Source organism: Prionailurus viverrinus, chromosome D2, assembly GCF_022837055.1.
Source record: "Prionailurus viverrinus isolate Anna chromosome D2, UM_Priviv_1.0, whole genome shotgun sequence".
Lineage (NCBI taxonomy): Eukaryota > Metazoa > Chordata > Mammalia > Carnivora > Felidae > Prionailurus > Prionailurus viverrinus.
The window spans coordinates 63,045,719-63,052,023 of NC_062571.1; positions in this window are offsets into that span (position 1 = coordinate 63,045,719).

Consider the following 6,305-nt stretch of genomic DNA (forward strand, 5'->3'; position numbering starts at 1 on the left):
CAGCTGGAAGTGATAGTGGGGGTAGGGGGAGATGGTGACTGTTACTTGAAGTTCCTTCTAGCTCAAAATCTCTCTGATCTCAGACAAAGCAGCGGTTGAGCGTGCGAGTGGCTTAAATCTGAATTATAAGGCCCGAGCTGGAGTGTTTCTTCTGTGTGTGCCCTCCACATTGCCCTTTGGAGCTCTGGGTGCAGGTGTGTGTGTGTGTGTGTCTCTCCTTTGATTCCTCAGTTTCATGTGTTGCCTGGTCCACCTTTCCTTTGTCAAAGTCGAAGGCCTTCTTGACGCAGGGGGAATGTGCTGCTTTGCCTTCAGAACCAAGCTTGACTCGGGTGGTTTATGTTGGCCTGTTTCCATTTGTTACCTAAAGTCTTCACAAATAACCAAATATCCAGCCCAAGGGGGCTCTTGTTGATTAGCCTCCAGCCTGTCTCTCCCTTTCCCTCCCACACAGAACACTGTACCCGCCCAGGAGACTCATTTCCCATTCATCTTCCTCTGTGAGTCCCTGGAAGCCTGGCCATTGGCTTTTTCAAACATTTTGCTCCCATCTGGCTTGTCAGAGCTCTTGAGCCTTTGCGAATACTGTTTCCTCCGCTCTCCCAGTCTTCCTCAGAGCAGCCTGTTGTTTTGTTTTGTGTTTTGTTTTTTTCAACCAGCCTTTTCTCTGGCAAAGTTCAGATAAAAATTCTTCTTTGTGTAAAGAGATAGCATACCAGTGTGGATAAGAATAGGGCTGTTCGGTCAGATATTCTGAGCTCATGTCCTAGCTCTGCCACTCATTAAATTCTGTTGCTTAACCTTTCTGAGCATCAGTTTCTTATCTGTAAAACGAGACCATTGTGTTTATTTCGTAGGGTTGTTGAAGAATACTGGGATCATCCACGTAAGGCCTCAACACTTGCCAGGTAAATGCTCAGTGAATGGTAGGAAACCCTATCATCATGGTGAGACTTCTGTGAAAGATCAGACTTGACCGCTGTGTTCATTCTCCCATGACTTTGTGGGACATGGTGTCCTACATTGTACATGGCTTGGTTCATGGTTTGGAGTGTTTCCTGGTTCCGTGTGTGGGTTTGATCTCAAATGACCTGTGAGCCCTTGGAAGCTGGGACTTTTCTCTCCTCCTCCTCTTCCTAGCACCCCAAGCCTAGTTTAATACTGAGTCCCCAGATCTTGCCACATTGTTGATGATAGTAAAATAAATACCCTTTCCCATGTTGCGAAGAAGTACTCAGATTCTCACTTCTTGGCCTGCTTGGAGCACACTTAAGGGAATGGATTTGAAATGACCAAGGGCCTGTGCAGCTGTTAGGCAGCTTGGGTGCCGCATGGAACACACCAGCACCCCAGGAGCATGCTGCTCATGGAAAGGATGATCACACACGTGCTCCAGGCAAGAGCTGTGGAATACTGTCTTGTCACTTTCTCCCAAGGATCCACTGCACCAAGACTCCCCTTGTAGACAGCAGGGGTCCAGGTGGCCTACTTTGTTGGTAGCAAATGGCCTGCAGGGCATGGCTGAAAAGCAAAAATCAGCTCCCTGGCATACGGGGCAGGCTAGAAAGAGCATTTGCAAGCCCAAAGCAACTGAGGCAGGCTCTGACTGTGCAGCCCACCCAAGGGAGCCTGAGCGGACCCTCTCCTGGGAGCACAAGACAGGTTTCTGAACCTAGGATGGCTATCTGTTAGCAGGAGCAGCCTTTGATAAAAACAGATAAATCTGTTTCCAAAGCCATGCAATATTTGGGTTATTATGCTTAGGGATTTAGAAAGTCTCTCAAAGGATGTGTGTGTGTGTGTGTGTGTGTGTGTGTGTGTATTTGCATGTTTCTGTGCATTTCTGCCACAGGAGGAAGGTACCAGGATAAATAATTAGAAACTGTACAGATGGGAAGGTCAGGAATTGTTTTTTAAAAGTCCATCCTAAAATAAATGGTAATTGGCCATTCATTTGCTAAAGAGCAAGGCCCCCTTTGGAGACTTTATCTGGGACCATCTGATGGTAGCAGGGGTGTGGTGGGGAACAGACATTCCACCTGCAGAGGCTGCCAGAGGCTGCTAGCTGGGGCTCTGCTAACCTAAAACCTAGGCCTCAGGTTTATGGAGGAAGGAACCCAAGGTAGAGTCAGAACAGACAACCTTCCGTTTATGGAGAGCTCACTATTTTTGTTTTTGTTGTCCTTGACTTTATCACTCAAGTCCTAAAGCTAAATCCTACCTTTTTACCCAATCTTCTCAATGGCTGTATGAGGTGGACAGCGTGATCCCATTTCATAGAAGAAACAGGCAAAACCAAGGCTCGTAGAAACTAAGAGACTTGCTGAGACTTGCTGGCATAGCTGGGATTTGAACACAGAACCCAAGCTCTTAGTCCCTGTGCCACTTACATGGTCTGGAATCTGACTCATTGGTCTTTGCACGGCTTTGTCATGAGAGAAGCTGGGTATCTAGTGGGCAGCACCTTACATGTGGGCCTCCATTTTGAGTGGGCACATGGAGACAGGGCAGGGGTCTGCACTTCCTTGTCTCTCTCTGGATCGCTAAACATTCAAGCTGAATGATCTTGCTGCTCCAAGTCTGGTTCTGGATGGGTAGAGCTTTGGTAGCTTCCCTGCCTGGCCAGGTTATAAAATGTTGCAGGACACAAATGTGTGGAGAGGGCTTCTTGGGAATTGGTCCCAGCAAAGCTATGGGTCTCAAGAGGGCGGAATGCCACTAACCTCCGCCCTGCATCAGGCTCTACTTAAGGCCTCTGCTGTCGTCTTGGTTGGCCTGGATTCCTGGGGTAGGGGGTCGGTATGGGCTGACTTATGGTCCTTGGCTGGGAGATCCTGGGGCTGATTCAGCACTAGTCATGCTGTTTGAAGGAGCCTCAAGATAATAGTCAGCCACTGGAGGTCCAACTACTGTCCCAAGAGATATCTGACCCAACATAGTTCAGTCTACTCTCCAGAAATAAGTGAACAGAGAGGCCTTGGGGGCTGCGTAAGTCATCTCTGGCCAGGTAGGAAGACAGGCCCAAGGGCGGCTTGTAGAAAGGGGTGGGAAGTGGGTCTTTGCTTTGTTTCTATCTTAAATAAAGTTACCTTAAGAGAAATCTAAAAGATCACTGATCAGTGGGTTTTAAAGAAACAGATGGGACCAGATTCTTCCCAATCCCCTACCCCACCCCTGTCCTGCAAATCTCACCTGGCACTTTTAAGACCTACCTTTTCCCAGGAAGAAAAGAAGCAGTCTTTGAACATCATGGAGATTTATGTGGTTCCATCTTGCTGGAAGAGAATTTGTTGTTGACAGTTTTATTTTCTGGTTTCTTTGTGGGGCTGTAGAGGAACATCAAAGGAATGGAAAATGCCACTTACATAGTGAAAGCAGGGTCCTACATTGTGCAGAAGGAAATAAACCAGCCCTGGGCCCAGATGAGCAGAACACAAGCATTTGGGAACAGAATGACAATCATTTTGATTTGATTTTCTTTGGGGAGGCCCTTCCCATTTTCCTGGGTATAAGGGAGCTTAAAGCTGTTACAGCCCAAGCCCAAAGCTGATCTGGGAGTTCTCAAATTCCCTCTGGCCATGCAGGCCTCAGAGCCACATCAGTTCACTTACAATTCCTTAATGCTCTTTGCTATTCTCTGGCTTATATTTTGGCCATCAGTTTTGTCTTCTTTTTTTTTTTTTAATTTTTTTTTTTCAACGTTTATTTATTTTTGGGACAGAGACAGAGCATGAACGGGGGAGGGGCAGAGAGAGAGGGAGACACAGAATCGGAAACAGGCTCCAGGCTCTGAGCCATCAGCCCAGAGCCCGATGCGGGGCTGGAACTCACGGACCGCGAGATCGTGACCTGGCTGAGGTCGGACGCTTAATCGACTACGCCACCCAGGCGCCCCAGTTTTGTCTTCTTAATAGACCCACATCCCTGGGGACAGAGCCCTTGTCTTAGACTTCTATTTCCCACATAGTGCCTGACTCAGGATAGAACACAAGTTATGTTGCTCAGTACTTGGTTAAAAATGCCTTTTCCTCACTCTGGAGTTAAGATGATGGAATAAATCTCAGGCAATAGTTGATTTTTATGGTAAGATACCTGGTGGTGAACCCATATATACCAAATTGATGAGTACATATTATAGCAATTACCAGACGGGCAGATCATTTCAAAGCGGGCTTTATGCCTGGAGATGTCCACTGCAGTGCTGTTTATAATAGCAAAAAAAGTGGAGCCACCGTAACTGTTCCTCAGGAGGAGGAGAGGCTGGGTAAATTAGGGTACATGCATACATACAGGGAGGTAGTAAGCCAGCAGCTATTCTGAAGAAGAGAGTAGAACCAAATGTTCAAAATGGTATCCAAGGAAAGTTAGATGGTATGATGCAATTTATGTAAAAAGAAATGGGGTGCATGCACACATGTGATACATACATAGAAAAATTTTGGAAGGCTACACAAGAAATTTCATATTGGTTATGGCAGGGGAATGGATGGAGACGGGGTGGGTACTTTTATCTTATTACTTAATTTTTCTGGCAATGAATTTTTTTTATCATGACTGTATTGTTTTTATTAAAAAAAACCCAACTAGTTAGAAAAATAAGCAATCTTTGGATGCCATCTAAAGGATGCTCTTTCCAGTGTGGGGGGTTGAGGGCAAGGCAGAGGAGGGTGAGCGGGGTGGGCACCAGGCAAGCGGAGGGCACGTGTTTCCCACACTGAGTGGTTATTGGTGCTGTCCGCTCCTGATCTGCTGGCCAAACCAAACAACCTTCCAGCTCTATCCCAGGAGGTGGAGAAAGATGGAGCATGAGAATGTTCTGAATCACAGCCTATGGAGTGACTTCAGTTAAAACTTCCAGGACAGGGGTACCTGGCTCAGTTGGTTAAGCCTCGGACTTCAGCTCAGGTCATGATCTCACGATTCGTGGGTTCAAGCCCCACGTTGGGCTCTGTGCTGACAACTGGGAGCCTGGAACCTGCTTCGGATTCTGTCTCCCTCTCTGCCCCTCCCCCACTCACGCTTTTTCTCAAAAATAAAACATTAAAAAAAAGAACTTCCAGGACATTCACTGACCCTGCCAGTTGCCACCTATCCCACCCTGGAAGTTGGCCGTAACCCCCTGCAGCACCTAGCACAGCGCTGACCACATAGTTAGGGGCTTCATGGTTTGGGGCAGATGAAGTTACTGTCTCACTCAAAAATCAACAATGGCTTACCACTGCTCATTGTATGAAGTTCAAACTTACCTTGGTTTACTTTGCCTTCAAGGCTTTTCTGTGATCAGCCCCAACATTTTCAGACTCATTTGCTATGATTTCTCTGTATCTATCAGCATCTATACCAGCCCTGCCTGGGTTCATATCCTGGCTTTGCTGCTCACCCTTCTGTGCCTTGGCTTCCTCATCTGGAAAACGGGAGAATAATAACAGCACCCACATCACGGGGCTGACATGGGAATTAAATGCATTAATACACAGAAATGCACGTAGGAGGGTGACTGGCACAAGGCAGATGGTACTTAAATGTTGCCTATATCTATTATGCTTTCCTAGCCTCATTCCATGGTTCTGGCTGGAACACTCTTCCTGGTCAGTCCTACCCATCTTTCAGAAGCCATATCAGGCAGTGCCTATCCCCTTATCCCCCAGGGTAATCAGTGGTTCTCGGACTTTCAGAATCACTTGGGGAACTTGGCAAAATGCAAATTCCTGGGCCAGACTCCTAGAGACTCCACTGCCGTCTGCAGCGTGGCCCAGAAACCTGCACCCAGGGGACACCCGTAATGTGTCTTTTGGGGCCACACCTGGTAAAACAGCCTGAACTGGATTTCTCCTGTGGATTCACCAGTATTTCCATCATTCGTTTTTTTTAAATTAAAAAAAAAAAGTTTATTTATATTTAAGGGGGGTGGGGGGGCAGAGAGAGAGGGAGATACAGAATCTGAAGCAGGCTCTAGGCTCCGAGCTGTCAGCACAGAGCCTGACACCGGGCTCGAACTCATGAGCCGTGAGATCATGACCTGAGCCGAAGTCGACACTTAACCGACTGAACCCCCCGGGTGCCCCGTTTCCATCATTCTTGTGGCCCTTCCCAACCTAACCAGCGTCTTGGCCTCAGGCCGCCTTACTCCTTTCCGTGTTGTCAAGAGGTGCAGCAAAATGTGGTTCTGGATTATGTCACACAACCAGTGAGTGGACGCCTGGTGAAGTCAAATAGGCTTGGCCAAGGGAAGAGCTTCCTCAGAGAAAGAGGCCTGGGGGGTCCTCAGTGGAAATGCCTCAGAAGTGCCCTGAGGGACTAAAGCT